The sequence below is a fragment of the Equus asinus genome, chromosome 1 (genome assembly GCF_041296235.1).
Source record: "Equus asinus isolate D_3611 breed Donkey chromosome 1, EquAss-T2T_v2, whole genome shotgun sequence".
In the NCBI taxonomy this organism is placed as follows: Eukaryota; Metazoa; Chordata; class Mammalia; order Perissodactyla; family Equidae; genus Equus; species Equus asinus.
In genome coordinates this window covers 190,215,228-190,240,178 of record NC_091790.1, presented here as the reverse complement: position 1 = coordinate 190,240,178, position 24,951 = coordinate 190,215,228, and positions in this window count along the sequence as shown.

Genomic DNA, 24,951 nt, shown 5'->3' with positions numbered 1-24,951 from the left:
AGCCCTCAACATCTCCTGCTTAGATTACTACAATATGCCTCAGGTTTTCACCCTGTTGCAATTCATTCTCTGCACAGCAGCCAGAGAGATCCTCTCAATGGAGAAATCAGATCACGTCAACGTCCTGCTTAAAACTTTCCATGGCTTCTAAAGACTCCTTACCATGGCTTCCAAGGCCTTCCATGACCTGCCCCTTCACTGACTGCATCCCTAGTCACTTTTCCTCTCATTCTCAATGCTCAAGCATTCTTTCTGTGTCTTAAACACACTAAGCTCATTCCTGTCTCAGGGTGTCTGCATTTACCATACCCTCTGTCTGGAATGCCTAGTGTAGATCATCATAAGCCTGCTTCTTGCTCAACATTTGTGTCTCACTCAAATATCACCTCCTCAAAGAGGCCTTCTCTGACCCCCATACCCTCCCCCTAATCATTTCATCAAGTATCACCCTTTTACATCTCTTCCTAAAATGTATCACCATTTGGAATAATATTAGTTATGTATCTGCTTGCATGTTTATTCTATTGGTCCCATTATATTGAGAGTCAAGGGCAACAATTTTATCTTATTCACTCCTATATCCCCAGCACTTAGCACAGTGTTTGCATTTCATAGGCATTCAATGAGTGTGTTTTGAATAAATGAATAAATTATCCTCCAATATTTTATATTTTTAAAGGCCCATATTTTTCCCTAAAATAGAATTATGCTGTATACTTGTATTAGTGTTGACTAACAGTTGTAACAAATGGCCCCCAAATAGCATAATGGTTCTGACGCAGTGAAAGCGTATTTTTGCTCACATACAACACTGGGTAGATGGACAGGTTTACAGCCCCTTTCATCCAGTCATTCAGGAACCCAAGCTGGGAGAGGCTCTGCCGTCTTCCACAGGTGGCTTCCCAGTTTGTCCTGAGGCATCTCTAGCTTAGCCAGTCTGAAGATAAAAGAGTATGGGGAAAAAAAATCCAGTTATATTAGAGAAACAAACTTGGAGGCACATGTCACCTCTGCTCACGTTTATTGCCTTGAACTCAGTCACATGACTGTGTCTAGATGCAAGGAATGCTGGGAAGTGTCATTGTTGCCTGGGCAGAAGCTTCCCAGTGACAACTACTCTGTTGGTGCTGGAGCACAGATTTTTGTGCGATAGCTAAGCGTCTGTGTCAGAGCACCCATTCATAAACGACAGGACCTCCATTTGCCTGCCAGCCAGCTTTTAAACGTGGTGGCTGTAGAGTGAAGGCCTTATCACTCGGACAAGAGATTTTCACAATGTCAACAGCAATTCAAACTTAATAAACTAAATTGAAAATGCCTGAGAGAAGTCTTCATCTTTACTACTAATTCTTACACTTTTACTTTTTCTATACCTGAATCCAGGACTTTTCTAAGTCATATCAATCACGCCTCACTTGACTTTACCTAAAATCCCTTCATTGCTATATCCCAGACCCCAAATTTTCTCCTCCATGTTTCATTTTTCTCTGACCAGTTAAAAAGTCTTCGAGGTGATTCTCTAGGTTCATTCCACCTCCCCAATGCGCTTTTCTAAAACTTCCTTAAGGTTCAATCTGGAAAAGTCACAATTTGTACTTAAAATATTCGCAAAATACCTATTGTAAGTATATAAATTACCAAAATGTTTTAAAAAAATGTCTATCTCTGAGTGATGGGAAAAAGTATAACTTTTATATTATTCTTTTTTATTATGTATATTTTCTAATATTCTACATATATCTTATAAGCAAAAACCTTTTAAAAAGTATACTATATTACTATCATCATGCCTAAACAAATTCAACAATAATTCCATACTGTGACATCCATAAAGAAAACTTTTTTTTAACGTGACATCCATCAAGAAAACTTCTTACATTCCATTGCATGACACCTAAGCACAAATGGATCTTGAAACAAAAACGCAAGTTCATTGGCTTCCAATCAAATGTACAGCCCTGCCGCCACCTCTGTCTGCTTCCTCTTACCCAATTCCAAATGCCTCATTTGAGGTTGTCTTGTTTTTGCTGTGGTTCCTAAAGAAACTTCACTTCCTGAAAGAGAGGAAAGTAGCTTTGGAAATTCTGCATATCTCATCTTTTCCTTAAATCCTCTACCACACCTCCTTTGTAAAGGGCTTTAATATAAAGAAAGAAATTTTTATAGCTGTAAAATCCACCATAGAATGGGGCATTGAGCAAGATTTCAGCTTGTCTCATTATATCACTAACGGGTTTTATCTATACATGAACAATTCAGGAACCTCATTTTAAGTAACAGCCTCAACCTCCTCTTTCTAATTTTCTCAGAACTGGTAAAAAGAAGCAAGACTGAAAAAGTTTAGTTGTCTTTTCCCTTTCCTTTCACTTAAGGGAGCATGGCTATTGCCAAACATCAGGCAATAGAGAGAAAGAAAAAGTCAAAGGATAAATACTCTAATAAATGGGCAATTGGCCTCTGAATGATGGAGAATTTACGCTATGTGACTCTTGATGTCACACAGGTCTTCAGGCTGAACAACCAATTATTAAACTGCTGGAAGCTATTTCTCTCTGTCTCTTCCCAGGCCTTATAAACAGAAAGCAAATGAGTCCCCAAATTTAAAAATGCATTGATCTTATTTCATCCTCCAAAAATAGGTCTTTGTTACCCTTCCTATATTGAAGAATCTCAATGTGTAAACAAAAATGAAATGCCATTCTGATGTCTCAACAAATGACCCCTTTGAACAGTTCAAACCCTTGTAGTACAGGGCCCCTTCCACACTTTAGTATCATGGAAGCAGAAGTACTGCTCCCACTCCTTAATCTCCCCCTCATACACAGCTCTCCAAACCAAGTCCAAGTCCTTACACCCAGAAGTTATAAATATGTATGTGTGTAAGTATACATATATATACATATGTATACACACACATGCATACACACACTCTTATACTCTTGCATTGACTTTATCACATAGCATGGCACGACTAGAGTTAGTCATGAACACGTAAGACTAGATCTGAGTGCATTGCCAAGATTCCCATTCATCCAAATGGAGACAGGGTGATGCTAGGTTAAACCTCTTGTTCATAGTTTAACCTATTATAGATGACGGATCCTTTGAGAGCCTGATGAAGGCTGTGGATCTTGTACTTATAAGATAGATGTAGTTTGATGCATTCACACAAAAATGTGATGTACAATTTCAGGATGTTCACAAACCTCTTTCAGGCCCATAGACCCTCCACGTTTAGAATTTTGAATACCAAACTTAAGAAGCAATAGCTCCAGCAGTGTGAATAAAGCAGTATTAGGCTACAATCTGGTTCCTTCTTCAAAGAACCTACCCCATAATTTTCTTCCTTAAACTCCATTTTAGACATTAGATACTTAGACACTCTCTTTGTCTCATTCTTCCTCTTTCCTGTGTCTGTCAATCCCCACATATTCTCTCCTTTGGTCTTCTCACTGACTCTCTCTGCTCTTAATATCTTAATCTCTTTTTCAGTGTCTGTCTCTATTTGTATCTCTCCTTGTCTCTCACTGTCTCCATCTCTCTCTCTCTCTCTCTCATTCTCACATACACACACACACACACACACACACACGTGAATGGCATTTGTAGATTCTATTGTAAGTCTGATTTAAAAATTTGATATTTGTTTAAACACCTCAGCCTGCATCTCCAGAATTGCTCTACTCTGTACTCATTCAATCAATTCTAATTTTTCCAGATCATTTAAATTCTTTCTATTGTCTTACTCTTGCTGAGTAGCAATCACTCCATCTGTACTGTCATAGTTTAGTGTCTGAATGTAAAAGTTCTTTGCTAACAACATTCTTTATGTTTTGAGTCTTCACATTGTGGTATGGCATAGAATGCTCCAGTGCATTGACTGCTATTTGAATCCCCAATCATATTTAAACATGTCTACCTAAAAGCGATGTGTGCAATAATATTTTCCAACTGAATCAGATTTGCTACATTGACTTCTTTATTTTCTTTCCCTAGCAATGAAACATCACTGTGTGGTTATGCAAGTGGAACTGTACCTTACACATTTCTGTAAAAAGAACTCTCTCATGTGCACATACTCACAGAAATACCTACACACACGTAGAGACTTGTAGCAAGATAAATTTGTGGTAGGAGAGGATTAGCGGGAGCTGGTTGACCACAGAAAGGAAATATTGATTCTAGTTCACTAAGTCAACATGAAGTATGGGAACTCACCTTAGAACTAGGTCCAACTTCATCATTGTAAAGAATAATACCATTCTGTAGACCCTTCACAGACATTCCCATTTTCTTTCTCTCTCTTTCCTCACTACGGACACCTATACGTGCATACTTCCCCTCATCCATAATCTGCACATCTAATCACCAAGTGGTAATTGTGATTTGATTGTTACTAAGCTAGGATGGTTATTTATCCCATTTTCATGTATTAATTGCAACCACACTGTTCAATAGTTATTATTTTCCTATTTTAGTGATGATGATAAAGACAGGATTGCCATGACTTGGCTATGGCTGCGTTCCTCTACCTATGACCACAACTCCTGTCATGCAGCCTCTCTCCTTTGATCACAGCACCTCTCATGTTCTGGTGACGATTCCTTCCAGTTGCTCCTTCAAGCCTAAGAGAGGCAAGGGAGCATCTGACTTTTGCTAGTCCTAGATGCTTCCTCATTCCTTATCAATTCTCTTAACCCTGCCTATTCCTCTTCTTTAATAAATAGCCCCTTCACTAAACTCCCCTGATTAAGCATGTCAAAGAAGCATAGGCTTATTCAACAGCACAAAACTAAACACTAAGAAAGATGATCCAGTCAACTGAAAGATGGGAAGAGAAGATGAAGAGGAAGGAGGGAAAAAGAGGACACATGCTAATTTTATCATTGCTCCCAGTAAGGAGTCAATGGAGACCATCTAAAACCAAGAGTTAGAGCTCTATCACAAAGTTACAATTGTAACGCTAATTTCTTGAACAAACGAAAAATACACATACACAAAACAAGGCTGAACAAACAGGCCATGCAGTGAACACATTTCTAAAACAGAAAGAATAACTTAATGAGACAAGACTAAGACCAAACATATTTGTCATATGACAGTGAACTGAACTTGACAGCATAAGAAGATGTTTATACTGAATTATAAAGCCTTCTGTTGGCCCAAGAAAATCACAAGGCCAGCCAGATTCAGTGGTGGGGAAGTAAGTACTGATGAGAAGAACTGCAAAGTCTCCTTGCAAACCATGTGGATAGAGACAGAGGAACAGTTGACCACAGTTGCCCCATCCATCTACCACATTACTTTGCACCAAATCTCTTTACAAAAGAATTGTAACAATTTACCTTTTCCTCAACAGTGCATCAGAATTTATTTCACCACAGATGGTGGTTCATTTTCTTTGGGGTTTGTTTGCTGGGTTTTTTTGTAGATTTGTTTTTGTATTTTTTTCTTTTACTTTTCTTTTGCACTTTTACTGTAAGGTATATTTCTAAGAATTTTGTCTTTTCATTGATTTCCGAATAGTAACTTGTGCCTATCTATACTACTAAATTCTCTTATTGTTTGAGTAGTTTTTCAGCATGTATTTTCCAAGCATGGGGTCATATCATCAGAGAACAATTTTACATCTTCTTTCCAATTTTTTTTATCTAAAGTCAAATTTATTTACTCCAGTCCATGTGTAAGCTACTATCCCCAGAACGTTCTTAAATAATAGTGATGTTAGTGGACATATTTACTTTATTGTAACTTTAATGAAAATGCTTCTAATGTTTCTCAGTTAAGGAGTTGTTGGCTTTGTGATGAGAAGGACATATTTTGTCACCTTAAAGGTTTAAAACCTTTCATACCTTGTAATCGAGTAGTTCCTAAGGTGTAGGACTATAATGTGTTTGAGAATCATCCACAGATAGCAACTATAAGGAAAAGTAATTGGGAAATGATCTGCTTCTTGAAATAAACCCTAAAAAAATAATCTCAACTGTACAAAGAAGTCATACACAAAGATTTTTAGCACTGTGTAAGTTACATTAGGACAACCTAGTGCTATAAACTACAGGTATGATTCAGTGAACCCATGGTTAATGATGCCACCAACTAGAAGGAATGTGACAGAGTCATTAAGACATACATTTAAGAAATATGTAATAACATTATAAATTAAAACATAAATTATATTGTTAAGCATAAATATGCAAGAATACATACTATTTTAAAGTATGTACAGAAAAACAACATATGAGTAATCAAATAATAGGAAGAACAGCTTTAAATAGCAGAAATATGCTGTTTAATCTTTTTTCTACTTTTCTGTGTTTTAAAACTTTTCTTTAACGAGAATATATTGCTTTTATAGTAGAAAATAAATAATAAAATTTCTTGAATGGCAAGGACCTTATCAACGAGGAGGCGCAGCATAGACTCTACCCCGAACTTTGAAGTTACATTGAGCTTAGATTTAAGCAAAAGAACCACAGCCGATTGTTTGACAAATGGTATATTCAGTCAGTTCGGTCAGTTAATTCATTGGACTGATTTTTTTCAAAACTAGTTGGCAACAGAATTAGTCACACTATCCAGATATTTTTGCCTTTCATATATTCAGCTAGAGAACAAGGCTATAGAGCAGGTGATTCTTCTGCATTAGAAACCAGAGCAACAGTTACAGTGAGCTCTGGTTGCGTCCATTTGGTCATGTGGGTGAAGCGATGTCAAGTGTTTGTGTTCACACTTCTCCTCCCCAAATGCACAAACATACCTCTACTTATTTTACTTCTTCTTTTCCCATCCCTTACACTGTATAATTATCTAATGTAAGCTTCATATTTCCGGCCTCTTTCCTACTCATATTTATCTTGGCGGGGCAATTAATCATGGTGAGGGAAATGTGATGTCAGAAAGGCTTATCTCAAGACCTACCTAAAGAAGGCAATTCGAGCCCCATCCACGGTTACCGTTGTGCCAGCTTTAGAATTCCCGATAGAGGCAGTGACACAATGTTTTAGCCCATTCTCCTCTCTCACACTGCATTTGACTCCACTCCTTTTTCTTTTGTCCTCTCTGCGTTTTATTCGCTTTATAACAGGTTGCACCTATAACGATAATCATTCCATTTAAAGATGACTAAAAATAATTATTCAATCAAAATAGCCTGCTCAACGGTCTGTCACCCTTCAGCTTGTGTCTATCATTTTTGTCCTTTACACCAGAGTCTTCAAAGTTTTTCCCTGATAAAAACTTTGAGGTCTCATGCTCCAATTTTCATTTTCACATGGCTCTTAGTATTGGCAGCTTGCTTTTCCATTATCTTTCAACTGAATACTTTTGTAAATTAGTCCTTGCTTTTTATGTTAGCAACCCGACAGCTCTTTCTGCATGTAATATCTTGCTGACATGAATATAGCTTTGATTTGATGTTGATGGACAAATCTGTTCCGTTGGTGGATTTCCAAATGAACCTCTCCACAGGAACATCGCTCAAAGACAGCCATGAAGTTACCCTTGTAATTGAGTTTGTGTCAATAAAATTCAGCCATAGACCAGGCAGGACTTTAGGATACTTGATAGTCATCAACTATTTAATGAAAATATGTAACATTTACATACCATACTTTCCCATACAGCATACAGCATGCTTTCACATTCATACCTTATTTTATCTTTCAAATGACCCTGAGAGTGAGGTATAACTGTTGCTAATCGTGTATGGGAGCTAAAGAACCTGAGGTTGAAAAAGGTTGAAAAGCTGCTTTCCAAAGACAGTCGGTTAACAAACAGTGGAATAGATATGATTGTTCAATCAGATTCTTGTCATCACGGATGGGCTGTAACACCTGCTCCCCTGAAATAAATCTATTAAATTTTAATAACAACATGATCCTGCTACTGTATTTATTTTGAAGCAAGGCTACTGACTGGTCTACCGTTACTATTTTTTATTCATTCTTCTAATCTATCTTGTATATATGCTGTGTTTGCATAGTTGAGATCAAACTATATGCTTAACTATATGCTTCCTTTTCACTTAAATTATAACACATCCTCTTTGCAAACATCATTTTAAACGTCTCCATAATCATTCACCTCAATTCATTTAACCAGCTCCTTACTGTTAATCATTTAAGCCTTTTCCATGTGCATGCACGTGTGTGTTTCCAGGATCATTTTCATATCTGAGGTATTTCATCTAATTAATCTAATTCTATTAATGAATGGAAAAGTACTAATTGTTTTAGGTTCTCAATACACTTTAAAAAATTGCTTTCCGAAGGGCTGTGTGATTTGCATTCCCACAGTAGTATCTGCAAAAATACTCTCGCCAGTATTAAGTTATTCATATTTTTAAAATTCAAATAAGTTCATAGTCAAATACATTGTTTGGACGTTTTAATGGACATTTTATTTACTTGTGACTTACTTAACATTTTCCCATATGTTTTCAGTCATTTTACCATTTATGTTTCTACTATTATAAATTATTTGACCATTTATTTTTTTTAATCTTAGTGGGTCTTAATCTGTGTGCAACTTATATAAGTGTGTCTTGTACAATTTCTGTATATTAAACATTTTAGCCTTTTCTCTGTAATATGTATTGTAAACATTCTTCAAATTTCTAGGCTGCTTAATAAATTGGTCTTTTAATTTTGAGCAACAGAATTTTTAAGAAACATTTAATGGTAGTGAAATCTACTATCATTGCCAAGATAATTTCTTTCATTGCTTTCCAAAATAGAAGATACCTATGTAGAGGTTTGATAAAGTTTTCTGGTCTTTTATGATTTGAGGTTTTATTAGACCTATTACTTTAAAATTTTCATTGAATATATTCTAGTGCTATTGAAAAACACTTGTATATTGATTAATCATTTAATAATTGAAATTGATTAATCAACAGTCTTAGCATGATTTATTGAATGATCCACTGCTCTCTCATTGATTTGTGATGTTTAATTATCATATAATCATCCTTTATATAAAAGAATCTCTTTCTGGGCCAGTCCCACAGTGTAGTGGTTGAGTTCGGTGTGCTCCGCTTCAGCAGCCCAGGTTCACAGGTTCAGATCCTGGGCCTGGACCTACACCACTTGTCAGCCATGCTGTGGTAGTGACCCACGTATGAAGTAGACGAAGATTGGCACAGATGTTACCTTAGGGCCAATCTTCCTCAAGCAAAAAAAGAGGAAGATGGGCAACAGATATTAGTTCAGGGCTAATCTTCCTAGCAAAAAAAGAATCTCTTTCTGGTCTGTTTATGTTGTCATTTTTTGTTTAGTTTAATGCCATTTTTACAGTTTAAAATATTATAGCATTCCAAAGAATTTAATATCTAAAGAATCTATTCCCTTTTCAATACTTTTATCTCTGAATGTTCTTATCTGTCCACACCTTATGGAATATGTTCATTCCACATTTTTTTACATTTTCAAGTTCTAAGAAAATTCAGAAATATAAATTAATTTGTGAATTATGTATTTTTCTCTGTTTGGGAATCCTCTCTTATGTTTCTTAGCAAGTTTTGCGGGATCCCTTATTAGATATGGCTAATATCTTTTAATTTTTTCTTAAAAATATGGGGAAAAATAGACATGCTTTCTCCAGGACTCTTCAGTGTACTCTATTTTTAAGTTTAAATAGTCTTTTACCATGAAAGTAATACATGATTTTATTTGAAAAATTCAAACAGTACAAAAAAACAGCCTTTTTTTCTCAATCTCACCTTACAGATGTGGCTACCACTAAACATTTTTAAACGTCTTACCACAAATTTTCTACATAATGCATGTAAATCTACACACACACAAACACACACACATTTTGAGAATATTGCATACACAGTGTTCTCATTCTGATTTTCTCATTTTGCAATACCTTGGCAATTTTTTTATAATTTATTAAACTAATATCTATTAATTGATATTTGGATTGTTTCCTTTTCATTTTTGTGCACATATGTGAGAAATCCATAAAATTTAAATGTGGACTTGTTGGGTGAAAGGATAGGGTCAGTTTTTAAATTTTGAAATACTTTATCAATCTACCCTCCAAGAGGCTATGCCAGTTTTGGACCCCACAAAACAGAGTAGGAAAGAGTCTCTTGCCCCATATTCTCCACAGCAACATATATTACAAACTTTACATCTAATTATTTTAATTTACATTTCTTTAATGAAGAGTGAATTTGGCCCTTTTTTTTTCAAAAGAATGTAAGGAATGTGTTTCTTTTTTTTTCTCCCCGAGGAAGATTAGCCCTGAGCTAACATCTGCTGATCCTCCTCTTTTTTGCTGAGGAAGACTGGCCCTGACCTAACATCTGTGCCAATATTCCTCTACTTTATGTGTGGGACGCCTACCACAGCATGGCTTGCCACACGGTTCAATGTCCGCGCCTGGGATCCGAACCAGCGAACCCTCGGCCGCTGAGAAGTGGAACGTGTGAACTTAACAGCTGCACCACCAGGCCGGCCCCAAGAATGTGTTTCTTTTTCTGCAAATCTTCCTCATGTGCTTTGCCAGTATTTCTATTGAGTAGTTTATCTAGTTGTTATTTATTAGTGAGAACATAAGGGAAATTTTACTTGTTACTAAGCATAGTATATTTGAGTTTGTCTTTTGATTTTTTTTCATGTTTTTAGAGTGAATTTTCAAGTTTTTAATTAAAATTTAGCTATTATTTAATTTATATTTTCTGGGTTTTGTCATTGATTCAGGAATGCTGTACTTTTAACAATATTATTCCTTAATTCTCTTCTTTTTTTAGGAGGCCCTACAGTTTCATTTTATTTTACCTATTATTATACTCAATTCACAGATGAGGAAAATAAGGCAGTAATTTGCCTGAGGTGATATAATTATGAGTGATGAAAGCAGAGAGTGAATCCAATTTGTTTAATATGAGAGTTTAACCCATACAGTATCTCTACTCATGTACCAAGACCAAATATATTCCGTTACTCTTGCTTTATTATCACCATATTACTTTTATTGCAAAAGAATTTTTCTCACTATTTTCTCAGGATCATTTTTTCAGTGAACTTAGAAACAAACTATCATGTTCCTCCAACAACCACCACCCCAAATTTTGATATTCAATTTCACCACATTGAATTTATATGTCACTGTAGAAGGACTTGAAATCTTTGAAATACTTGGTTTTCTTATCTGAGAAAATGTCTTTCCTTTTATTCGTCTTCTTTTTTGTCCCTGAGTAAAGTGTTCTTTATATAAATTCTATAAATTTCTTGATAATTTTTGTATGCATTTTTTCTATTGTCAATGAGCTATTTGATTCTGTTATATTTTCCAATTGCTATTTTTATACTAAAATGTATTAATTTTATACGATTCACTAACTAAATTCTCTCATTGTTTGAAGTAGTCTTTCATTACAGTCTCTCCAGTTTTCCATACAAATTATCATATCATCTGCCAATAACAATAAACTTGCCTCTTCCATCGCAGAGCGTGTGTTTTTCATTTCAATCGCCTTTTTTTAGAATTTCCAAAAACCATTAAGAATTACTGGTGCTAGTGAGCATCATTGTCAGGCTCCTGACTTAATAAGGATTCTTCAAGTATTTTATTAGTTTACATTTTTAAGAGCAAGTTTTCTATAGAGTCCTGTAAAATTGGGTTTTATTTTTAAGTGTATGTAAACAGACACATACCCAAGAACATTTGTATTTCCCCGAGAGATTTACCACATCATTTTAAAAGTATACATTTAAAGCTCAGTATTTAGTTCTAACACGACAGTAATTTTAGATTCTCATGGTTCTCTCATTTTTCAATCTAAGTTTACTCTAAATCACTATTTTGAGAAATTGACTGTGGTCCCTATAAGCTAATTAGCACCTTAATACTTTTGTGACATCTCTGTATTAAAAATGAATAAAAGGTGATAGTGAACAATTTAATTTTGTACTTATTTTTGTCTTTTATCTTATCACATCTTTGAAAAAATTTTAATAGATTATTTTTAGAGTAAATAATTAACCTCACACATCATGGACAAGAGTTCTCACATTATCCCAATCACTTTCATTTTTAAAAAGGGTGGATAGTAAAAAGCCAGAAGATATGAACACAAACTCTTTGAAAGACATACACATCTGCTGGGGGGTTTTTCTTAGTGTTAAAATACTTGGTCCTGGCTTTCAATGACTACAAGAAAGCTGATGAAGAAATGAAGGGTTCTTTGCTTAAAGGTTAAAAGTATTGCCAGCCTTGGCACTGTTTTGACAGAATGCACCCTCACACCTCACTGGCAGAGTATAGGCAGGCAGTAAGAGAAAGAGTGACTGCCTTCAGCAAGACACAGCAAACTAGTGACTAGTCTTTCTACGCAGTATTTTTATTACTTAATTTCCAGGGACAAAAAGGAAGCACATGGCTGTTTAGTTCAATTCGATGATTTCGAAAGGATATCTTAAGTGGTTTCAATGTTTATAAAACAATGATTAAATTCTGTCTTAGCTTGGGCTACCAGAACAAAATACCACAGACCATTTGACTTAAACAACAACAGTTTCTCACAGTTCTGGAGGCCAAAAGTCCAAGATCAAGGTGCCAGCATGGTCAGTTTCTGGTGAGGATTCTCTTCCCGGCTTGCAGACGGCCATCTTCTCCTTTCATCCTCACATGATGAGAGAGAGAGCAAGCTCTCAGGTGTCTCTTCTTATAAAGGCACTAATCCCGTCAAGAGGATACTACCTTAGGACCTCATCTAAACCTTATTATCTCCCAAAGGCCTTATTTCCAAAAACTATCAGACAAAATTTGCGGGGGCGGGTGAGGGGCGGGGGGGATGGCAGACACAATTCAGACCATAGCATTCTGCTCCTGGGGTCCCACAATTCATGTCCATCTCACACGTCAAAAACATTCATTCCATCCCAACAACCCAGAAGTCTTAACTCCTTCCAGCATCAACTCTAAAGTCGAATGTCTGAAATTTCATCTAAACATCATCTAAATCAAACATGAGTGAGACTAAAGGTATAATTGATCCTGAGGCAAACTATCTCCAGCTGTGAACTTCTGAAAGCAGACAAGTTATGTGCTTCCAAAATATAATGGTGGGGCAGGTATAGGATAGACATTCCCACTCAAAAACGGAGAAATCAGAAGGCAGAAAGAGGTAATGGGCCCTAAGCAAGTTTGAAACCTAGCAAGGCAAATTCCATTAGATCTTAAGGTTTGAGAATAATCCTCTTTGGTTCCATGTCCCACCTTCCAGGCCCGCTAGGGTGGCAGTGTCACCCCTATGGCTCCCTGTACCAAAATCTGCATTAGTCAAGGTCTCCCAGAGAAAAAGAACCAATAGGATATATGCATATATACATAGTCAGCAAGCTGGAGCCCCACGAGCACTGAAGGTGTAGTCTGAGTAAGGGTTCAAGTCTAAAGGCCTGAGAACTGGGAGAGCCGGTGGGGTCCAGTCTGAAAGCTGGAGCCCCACGAGCACTGAAGGTGTAGTCTGAGTAAGGGTTCAAGTCTAAAGGCCTGAGAACTGGGAGAGCCGGTGGGGTCCAGTCTGAAAGCTGGAGCCCCACGAGCACTGAAGGTGTAGTCTGAGTAAGGGTTCAAGTCTAAAGGCCTGAGAACTGGGAGAGCCGGTGGGGTCCAGTCTGAAAGCTGGAGCCCCACGAGCACTGAAGGTGTAGTCTGAGTAAGGGTTCAAGTCTAAAGGCCTGAGAACTGGGAGAGCCGGTGGGGTCCAGTCTGAAAGCTGGAGCCCCACGAGCACTGAAGGTGTAGTCTGAGTAAGGGTTCAAGTCTAAAGGCCTGAGAACTGGGAGAGCCGGTGGGGTCCAGTCTGAAAGCTGTCAGCCTCGAAACCCAAGAAAACCCAAGTTTTCAGTTTGAGTCTGAAAGCAGGAAAAGACCAATGTCCTAGCTCAAACGGTCAGGCAGCCATTTATTCAGGTTTTTTGCTCTATTCAGCTATAAACTGATGCCATGAGGCCCAGCCACATTGGGGAGGGCAATCTGCTTTACTCAGCCTACCAATTGAAATGTTAACCTCATCCAGAAACACCCTCCCAGACACACACAGAATAACGTGTGGCCAGATGTCTAGGCATCCCATGGTCCAGTCAAGTTAACACATAAAATTAACCATCACAATGTTCTTGATTCGTGAATTTCCTTTGACAACAAAGAATGAATGAGGACAAATATTACCCACAGCTTTGTGTCTATTTGATGAAATTCATCTTAGAAATGCCTGGCTCTGTCTCAGACCTTCTGTCCCCATGAATAGTATAATCTGCCTGCCAGAGCTAAGATGCTCAACATATGGATATTTGAAAATCTCAGATGAAAAGCAAAATGTTTCAATTTTATGTCACGGAGAAACAGCTGTAGGTTGTTGGTTTATAGCAGAGTTATGGGAAAATGTTTCGTAAATTGATATTTCAGGTAAACATTCCCATCTTTTTATTGACCTTCTAAGGGAAAATTTTTTCTTTACCTTCTTTGGGTCTCTGGTTGGGCCTAAGAATTAAACTGACATAAGACAGATTAAGAGGAGAAAAGCATGCATATTTTTATTTAGTAATTTTTACATGTCCACGGGAGCTTTCACAAGAAAATTGGAGACCCAAAGAGGCCATTAGAGCCAAATGCTTACGTACTAGGTTTGACAAAGAGTAGTAAATTGTGAAAATGCAACAATACAAAGGGGTTTGGGCTAGGGCAGCTAATTGTGGGGAAGTCACTAGGAAGATAAGGGTTAGTTTAACAAGGTTTGTTTCTACAGGTTTCTTGGCCTCGACTCCCTGTCTCTGGTAAGAAGAATATTTTTCTTCCTCCTAGTACAGGTTGGGCACTTTCACTTGGGAGTTTTTCCTCCTGCTTTCGGGAAGAAAAAGGAAGGTCAGAGTACCCTTCTTGTGTCTGCCGTTTTTAAAATGTCTTTAGTTCAATACTGTGCCAGAATGGCATATTTTAAGGTGGTTTGCTCTGAATGCCTATAATCTCTATCAATATCTTCCCACAAAGGAAATCAACTACAAAAATCATTAAAATCAAAATTCTCCATTTTACAAGATTAAGTCAAATATTAATTGAGAATATTACATTGTTTTAGGCTAGAAATAGTGTCAATTTTGTGTTGTGGAAAGAGACCTGTCCCTGGTATCAGACATTCTAGGTTCAAATTTTGTCCTTGAAAAAGTTTCTTGCCTTATCTGATTTCACCTTCCTAGTTTCTGAAAAGGAGATAAGGTTGTTCTGAGAATTAAATGAGATGTCACATAGGAAAGTTTTTTGTATATCCTGTTTTTTAAAATGCCATTATTATGTAGCTTTAAGGATATTTTATTTTAGAGAAGTTTTGACATTATCTTGCAAAATTATTACTTGTGTTACTAACGTCCATATTTGCCATTTGTTATTCTCCTTGTATATACAGATTAGATAATATCCTAAAGTAATTGCAAGTTTCTGTAGTGAATTTTCATTTACCCATTCATTCATTCATTCGTCCATCAATTCCTTAAATACACACACACACCTATACACACACACACCTATACATGCATATACACACTGGGAGAGGAAGAAAGTATTAACAAGTATTATGAACAAAACAGACATGATCCCTGCTCTTACGCAGTTTACAACCTAGTAGAGAAGGAAGACGTGACCACATAATCAAACGAATGTAACATTGCAATGCAGCAATGACACAATGAGAGGATTTCACATAGCCAGGGAAAGCAGAAGAGCTTCTCCTGGAAAGGGACACTTGAACCAAGATTTATCTGACAGATGAATAGGAATTAACAAAGGAAAAGCTGTAGAGAAGAATTGTTTAGTCTCAGGCAAAAACCTGAGGATGGAGCACAGCCGGTACATGTGACAGAAAGATGGCCAGTAGGTCTGGAACGAACAAAGATTCCAGGAATCTTTGAGGATTCATGAAGCATGAGGAGACAGAATCAGGTTAAGAGGTCAGTAAGGGCCTATTTTAAAATTTATCCTGGGAAGTGACAGGAAAGGGAAGGAAGAATTCAGATAATGAATTCAGCTGATCATGAGAGGTTTGAAAAGTACTGACGTTAAAGGGAAAGTCAGGTTTATATGCAGAGAAATCATGAGGCAAAGATAAGGAATCAGGCCTATAGGTATGGAAGACGAGCTGGAGACAGAGTCCGTGAGGTCAGGAAGCCCTCAGAAATGCTGCTGAAGAGGAGAGTTATCCTAGGGTGATTATCTGTGTGTTTTCTGTCCTAGTTTGTGTTGTTAATGAATATAGGGTTCCCCTGGCCCGGAAGAGTTTAGTAGAGTCACAGGTCAGAGAATTGCAGAGAAAGCCCACAGCTGCTACAACTGCTTTGCTGGAGACCTTGAACGAGCGTACACACTACATCCACAGCCAGTCCCTAATGCCCGAATCCACAAGTTTGGGAAAAGTCCTACAGGTTTCTCAAGTGCCTCACTTCATCCTGAATCACGCTTCTTTCAAGGATCATATTTTTCCTTCTTAGATGTACAAAGCTGCAACTTAATTCATTTTTTTAAACTTTTACTTGAATATTGTCTCTCAGTGAATGGTGATTTTTTTCAGAAAGAAACTAAGATTACATAACTTCTAAAAATGATTGATTTCCACAAACAACAAAAGCAAAAATCAACAAATGGGACTACATCAAACTCAAAAGCTTCTGCACAGCAAAAGAAACAGTTTTCAAATTGAAAAGGCAGCTGACAGAATGGGAGAAAATTTTTGTAAACCAAATATCAGATAAAGGGTTAATATCTGAAATATATAAAGAGCTAACACAACCTAATAACAACAAGAAAAATAATCCAATTAAAAGAATGGGCAGAAGAAATAGACATTTTTTCAAAGAGGACATCAAAATGGCCAACAGGCACATGAGAAGATGTTAGACATCACTAACCATTAGAGAAAGGCAAATAACCACAATGAGCTATCATTCCACATCTGTTAGAATGGTGATCATCAAGAAGACAACAGACAACAGGTGCTGGCTAGGAGGAAGAGAAAAGGAAACGCTTATACACTGTTGATGGAAATGTTAGTCCAACCGCTATGGAAAACAATACGGAATTTCCTCAAAAAGTTAAAAATAGAACTACCACAAGATCAAGCCAAAAAAATGGTAACAGGAATATTGATGAGATAAATGCACCCCCATGTTTATCACTGCACTATCTACAATAGCCAAGATACAGAAACAACCCAAATGCACATCAACTGATGAATGGATAAAAAAGAGTGGTATATACACACAATGAAATATTATTCAGCCATGAGAAAGAAGAATATCCTGCCATTGGTGGCAATATGGATGGACCTTGAGCACGTTATGCTAAGTGAGATAAACTAGACAAAGACAAGTACTATATGATTTCACCTATATGTAGAATCTAAAATAATCAAACACATAAAAAAAGAAACAGAGAGTAAAACGGTGGTTACCAGGGGATGGGTGGTGGGGGATAAAACTGAAGGTGTTTCAGGGTACAAGCTTGTAAAGAGTACAGTCGGCCTTCTGTATCTGTGGCTCCACACCAGTGGATTCAACCAACAAGGGATCAAAAGGCGGAGGATGGTTGTGTCTGTACTGAACACGTACAGACTATTTTTCTTGTCATTATTCCCTAAACAATATAGTGTAACAACTATTTACATAGCGCTCACATTGTATTAGGTATTATAAGTAATCGACAGATGATTTAAAGTCTACAGGAGGATGTGTGTAGGTTATAGGTAAATACTGCTCCAATTTATATAAAGGACTTGAGCATCCCCTAATTTTGGTATCTGCAGTGATCCTTCCTGGAACCAATTTCCTACAGATAGGAGGGATGATTGTACTAAAATAGCCATTGAGGTTTAATGCACAGTTTGTTGAACATGGACAATAATATTGTACTATAAGTATGTAATGTGATAAATATCATTACAACAGCGACCATATTACAGTATATGATTGTATAAAGTAATACTATGTACATCTTATTTTTACACAAGATTACATGTCAAATTTATCCAATTAAAATCAATCAATCAATCAATAGATAAATAAAAATGATTACCTTTGTGAGAAGAGAACAACAGAGCAGCCCTGAGATGTAGCTGCTGAGGGGTCAGCTGGTGCTCTCACTGGCTAAGTGACAGTTTTGGAGCATGGGCAGGCCAGACTGATGCTTCAGCCAAATTACGGGTGACTCCCTGTCATGCATCTTTGGGTGCTTAGCAAGGCCAAGGGTGTACCTTGTTGTCCCTTGACAAGGAGGTGACTCGGGTAGGGATGCCTGCAAAATTGAGCTGTTTATGTTCCCTCTACTGTTTCTAGAAACTATCAGAAAGTTCTTAAAGTATCTGAATGTACAAAAATTGTCTTTTTTGCCTGTCAGGGGGTAGTTTTAAGTTTCCCATTACTGATCCTACCAAATTGATCTCAATCTTTAACCTTGAAAATGCTGCCTAAGCAAAACGAAATAAACAGAATCAAGAAAGAGAAAGCAAAGTAAAAGAGAAGAAAGAAAAGACCAAAGTAACTTGCTAAAAAAAAAAGTTTTTAGATCCAAGGCTCAGAGAGTAAGATTTATTTGGGGCACAATATAGATAGTCAGAAGAGACTATTTCAAGTGGACAAATTAAATCATCTAACATGTAAGTGAAGTCACAAGCCATAATTAATGTCTACATTAAAACTGGTCATTCTAATCCAGGTAGACAATCCGTGATTTTACGTTTAAACTGTAACCAGCAAAGCTGGACAGAAAAACCATCAGAAAGAATAACATGATAATTACACGGTAACACCCTTTCACTTGAAATAGGTTATTGATCACTGGGATGATGCACATCTGTTATGCACGAATGCATTTGAACATACCAAAGTAGGATGATAGATCTGGAGTAATTATATAGAAATTGACAGCACATTTATCAGTGTTTATGGTTATTTCACAGCATTGACATTTCCACTAATTATGGCATGCCACCTAATGTGAATACAAATGTTAAATCATTCATGGCAACAGTTGATCATTAACTATGGCAGATGCTGAAGGGTGGCACCTGTGGATTCAGTGTTTAGGTTGTGCGATTAATTTGATAGGCATGCTGCAAGTTTTAAAGGTGATTCACATTTCATTCATTTTGTTGTTTCCATCTATAAAATGTTACTGAAATGAGATAAATAAGCATGCTGAGAGGATGAAGTATTTTCAATGCAGAAATAGCCTGTATTGGGGAATACCCACTACCTGATCTCTGAGAAGAAGAGATGTATCACCCCATCTGCCAAGAGATTTTGTTATCTAGGTTTCTGAGCAGCTAGTTAGATTGGTTATTACTTACTCTAGGACTGAAGTAAGGAAAAATAGAATGATGGAAAAAAAGAGCAACATAAGAAACAGAAATATGTATATTCAAAGAGTGGTCAAAGATAATGAAGAAAGATCTAAGAGAGAAGAGGGGGAAAGAAAAAGAACAGAGAATTAAATTCGTGAACAAAAGTTTCATTCAAATTCAGTTCAATTCAACAAATATTTAAAGAGCATCTACTAAGGGCCACTCACCTTGACCTCCTTTACCAAAATCAAAGTCTTCACTAAAAGTTTCTTTGACTCATTTCTTCCTTTTTATTTATACCACCACCACTTAAGTTCAACTGTTTAATTCCTTGTTCCTGGATTACTGTAAGAGACTTATAACCATTTGCTGGCAACGTAAGTCTCTCAGCTCTTGCATTTCTTACATATCAATGCCAGATTAATATTCCTAAAATTGTCCTTGAAAACATTATTCCTCATTTCAAAAGCTCTAGTTGTCTATAGGAAAAATTCAACTTGATTCAACTCTTTGTACCTCATAATATGAGTTGTGGACATTATTATAAACGGGGACTGTAGTTGTAAACTGGCTCTCAAAAAAAAAATCCCTAATCTTTACATTCACTGATTTCCATAATGTAAGTACTTCCACCATAGCTGTTTTCAAACTACCATCTGATGTCACCGAACCAGCTGGAACTCTGAGACCAGGTAGGGTACAATGCAGGGCCACCAATAGTAATAAATTATTCATTTTATCCCACAAATTGATGTGGTGCCAAACGCTTCCCATAAAGTTGTCAGGTTCAAAACAACTGCACGTAGTAAAGGCATTTCACAAATGAAACAAAAATTATAAATCATAATTAAATAAAATAAAAACCCTTATTTTGAAATAAAGAGAGTTTACAACTTTTACTTGCCCCCACTAAGTACTGAACAAATATCTAAGAAATGAAAGTAAAGAGGAACCCCCTGGGTACCTATACGTCTCTGTGGAGTCCTAGGTCACGTTCATAGGCCGAAAAGTATTTTTGCTTACTCAACTCCATGGCAGAAATTCCACATCGCCTCAGCACTCTCCCAGATGTGCTCTGTGAATCACCTCCCTTGCCTACCACACCGTAGAGGCCATTTTATTCCTCCCTTGGCCCTGCTGTCTATGGATCCAGTCCCCCATCTCTGCTAAGACAAAAAGCAGGAAATCTGCTTCTGGCACTTTCCAAATCACAGCTTCCACACCTGCCCTCTCAAGGCACTGCAGAGAGTGCCAGTGCCTGCCAGCATCCCCACCAGGCTGCCAGTGCCCCACGTCAAGGACTGGCACTTGAGCAGAGGGCCACTGTGTCTGATGTCATGAGTCTTGTTATCTGTGCTGAATTCCCCATCTCTTGTCCTAACAAAAGCTACTGGCATTGTTTTCTGTTGCTGTGAAATTTTTTTGGCATGAATGCTGCTGATGCTTTGCATTCTCAGTGGTCCAACCCTGCATTGCTGCCCTCTCCCTGTAGGTCACAAGTCCATGGGGCTAGCCAGAGAGGCCTGATTGGAGGAAACCATGTTTTCCAGTCACCCATACGTACAGCTAATGAACCTGACTGTGCCCTTTCATTCGCCCTGAGGTGGAGATTTGCCCAACCAGTGTAAACAGGGGCTCGAGATTCTGATTGGGCCTCAAGATGGGGACTGGCTGGGGTTTCTGGGCTGCTGGAGAGCTGGAGACAGAGATATCATTCAGGGTTCTCTGGCATGGAGTGTCTTTCCTCCCCACTGTGAGGAGGCGGTCATGCAGATACTGAACCAGCAGAGCCAAATCATGGTAAGCTCTCCCTTATGATTGTCAGTGCAAATTTTTTGGAATGGAAACATAGGCAAGTGTAGAAGAATTTGGCTTCTTTATGAATTCTGATGTATGCTTCCTGTACTAAAAGTGTCATAGACAACTACATATTGGGGAGACTGTCGACAAAGGAAATACCCCACACAGACGTCCTGCTTCCATCCATATCATTGGCAAAGTAAATCAGGAACTTACAGCATGTTGGCATGTGATCTCTTCCCACCAATCCGACCCTCGGTAGCTGTGTTAAGGGAAGGCAGCACCTTCTTGAACAAAGGCAGAATTGAGAACGAAGGGGACACCCCAAAGCATCAATTCCAAGGATGTAAGCACAGGCTAACCCAAGTCCCAAGCAGTAGTTTTGTAACCAGCCAGTGGGATAACCAGCTCCAGGCCCTAAGCAGCTCCTTTGAGCTGCTGGCTCAGCCATACAACCTCTATTATGGGAATTGTCCTTCAAACTCTGTGGCAGAGACATGTGCTGCTCACTAAGTATCCATCCACATTCCCCTTGCAGATGGGGGCCATTCAACTAATTCTGGCCAATGAAGAAGACGGAAAGGACTTGTGTCCCATCTCAGCCCAAGTACTGATGAGCAGCCCTCCAGGTCTCTTTACCTCTGCCATGAGGACTGCAGAGGGCACACACTGTTCCTGCTTCCTTGTGTCTGGATGGAAGAGGGACTATGTGGGGCCAGCCCTCCACCAACCACTGTTGGACTTTAAGAGAGTAAAATACAAACCTTTGCTGCATTGTCTTAAGATCTGATGACTCATTTTTTACAGCATTATATCCTAACAAACCTGTTTTTGCATCAGAAGATCTTGCCAGTCTCTGCCTAATGAACCCATTTCCCTGGCTGCCTGTTCTTTACTTAAGCTCTCATTCCTACTTTCCAGTAGATCCTTTGGATATCTCCTCATTTCTTGAGGCTTCTGTACTCAGAGTATGAACTTGACTCCCCTTGATGAAACCAAGGGACTTAAAGGGATAAAAAAGAGGAGGAGCAGGAGAGATCCCTTAAGGCTTTGTGTGCAGAGGCAGAGAGCATTCTTAGGGAGGGTGGATCTCCTTCCACACCTAAACGTGCCCAAGTGAACTGTGTTTAACCTCAAACCAGGACCTTACTTATATATTTGAAAAGACAACACATTATTTCTGTGTTAAAACTGCAATCGTAATGACTACTTTCCCAAAGATAGACCATCAAATAGAGCAACATCCAATTCTCATCTCTGTGTAATCATCACTAGAGAAAACATCATTATAGTACAGAGGATCTAGTTGACGCTATTAATGCTCCCATGTTTAGAAACAGGAAATGGAAATGGTTCATTTCTACATAAATGTCATGTACAAATTATACTGGACAAATACCTGTGGTGAGAAGAAAATAATTATGGGAGAAAAATGCCCTGTACTGTTCCCTCACCATTTGAAAGGCATATAAAATATATTTATGAGATACATTAAAGAGCTTATTTTGCTAGTGTCCAACTCTAAATGACCATTTTCAGTGTTCTGTAGGGTATATTTTTATAACAGTATCAATTTATTATAAAGGTCAATATTTTTTTCTCTTTCAAATTCTTTCAAGTGGATTTTTAGAGTCCATTTTCTAAACTATTTAAAATTCTAATAAACTGCTGCAAAATTACCGGGAAAGTCCTATGGGATTTTTTTTTTAAACATACCATTTGATGGAACATGAACCTGGGTTACAGTGAAATATCATTAAGAAAAGGTCAGCTCTGGAAAACAAAGAACAAAGGCACAAAACATCAAGCATGTTGGAAACACTGCAGTTGGGGGAGTTTATTCAATGCAGTCTTTCTGAGTATGAAGCTTGAAGTTCTTTCTGAGGATGAAGCTTGAAGTTCTTAAGTGTTAGTTTCCCAAGGAAATGAGCACACCCAACCTGCACTATGGCTGAGCTGGCATTCTCTCTTTCTCCCATCATTTCCATCAATAGTGACTTGGTTTGATTTCTTCCTCAGGCACCATGTCTCTCAAAGGTAAAAGGAGATTTTTGTAGTCAAGACCATTTCTTAGTGATCTTTGCAACCACAATGCTATTCTGGTATGTAGTGCTCAAATACAGAGATTTGCTGTATGAATAAATGGCTATTTTCTAGGTCCTAAGACAAGTATAAAAGTAAAAATTTCCAGGGGCCAACCTGGTGGTGTAGCAGTTAGGTTCATGCACTCCACTTCATAGGCCCAGAGTTTGCCAATTCGGATCCCGGGTGCGGACCCACTCACTGCTCATTAAGCCATGCTGTGGCAAGTGTACCACATATAAAATTGAGGAAGATGGGCACAGATGTTAGCTCAGGGCCAATCTTCCTCAGCAAAAAGAGGAGGATTGGCTGCATATGTTGGCTCAGGGCTAATCTTGCTCAAAAAAAAATAAAAGTAAAATTTCCGTTGATTACATCACTCATCTACAAGGCACCACTAATTGGTTTCATAATTTCTCCATTGAGTTTTCCAAACACACCAGCTATTTCATTAATGAGCAGGTATGGGGGGGAATTTTCACCCCACAACCTTTCCTCAATTTTCCACCCAGAATGGATGAGGGTCAAGGGAAAGAACATTCTATTGGTCAGCTGGGACTGAACGTAGAGCTTTCACTGCAGTGAGCCTGGCTGAGTGTGTTCTTTCTTCTTGGCAAACTTTCTTTGATGCTGGACTTGGTAGATGGACCCCCTTGAGGGCAGCCCTCCTGGACCAGCAGAACTCTAGATTTTGAGGTCATTGCTTTCTTGTTCTTACTTTCGCTGGCCTGTTTGCTTTCCCACAGAGGGATGAGATTCCCAGGCGTACTCAGGAGGAAAGGGACAACACTCACATGTTTTAAGAACATGGATCTATTTCTAGCCTGGATTAAAGCCGCCCTGCCTCTAATCCATCCACGATCACTATTCATAATGTGGCTTGGGCCCAGAGGCCCAGCTAATAACCCAGTCTTCGTTGTCCTGGCCTTGTGCTTCATGCACTTTTTTTCTCAGAAGCCTCCCAGAAGCAGTGGCTATTGTATAATAAGGTTGTATACACCTCTGGGGATCTGTCATCTCTCTCTTTATATAGAAAAGTCTATTTCCACAACACTCCCCTTAACATAGCTCAGATCTGCTTCACTTCTGACAACTTGGCAGCATTGTTTTACAGCAACACAAACCAACAGAAATGGAGTTAGAAAAGAGTACAACAATTCAAAAGACCATTTTGACTGAGGCAATCACATCCTGTCCTATCCCACTGTTAAAAAGACAAGGAAATATTAGAAATTAAAAGCTGATGATTTTGGTATAGTTCATTGTAGGTTTTACAATGGATAAGACAACCTTGAAAGCGTCATCTAGTTTGAAATTATAACAAATGCTGCTTGTCATACTTTTTTATATCTATGCAGGTCTACTTTGCCCATGATGAAAGATCAGCTTGTAGAGGTGATGGTCACACCTGTCTCAGCAAGGAGACATGGAGAAATTATTTTTATTTTAACCTCTGCCTAGGGTGCCTTCTGAACAGCCGTGGTAGTGTTTCAAAACAGTTTCTGAGTTGATACCACCTGAACAGCTGCCAATTAGGCATAAAAGGCAATCTCTAAATCATCATGGCCAAATCTATGCAGAAAGGTCCTTTTGGGACATTTTACATCACCAAGACCCTCTTAGCACCAGGAAACAGATTTGTATAGAAAGGCCCATGAGCCCACTTTTGCCCAGTGTGGGGTCAATATGAAACACACCTAAGCAACGGAGAGAAGAGCAGCAGATTC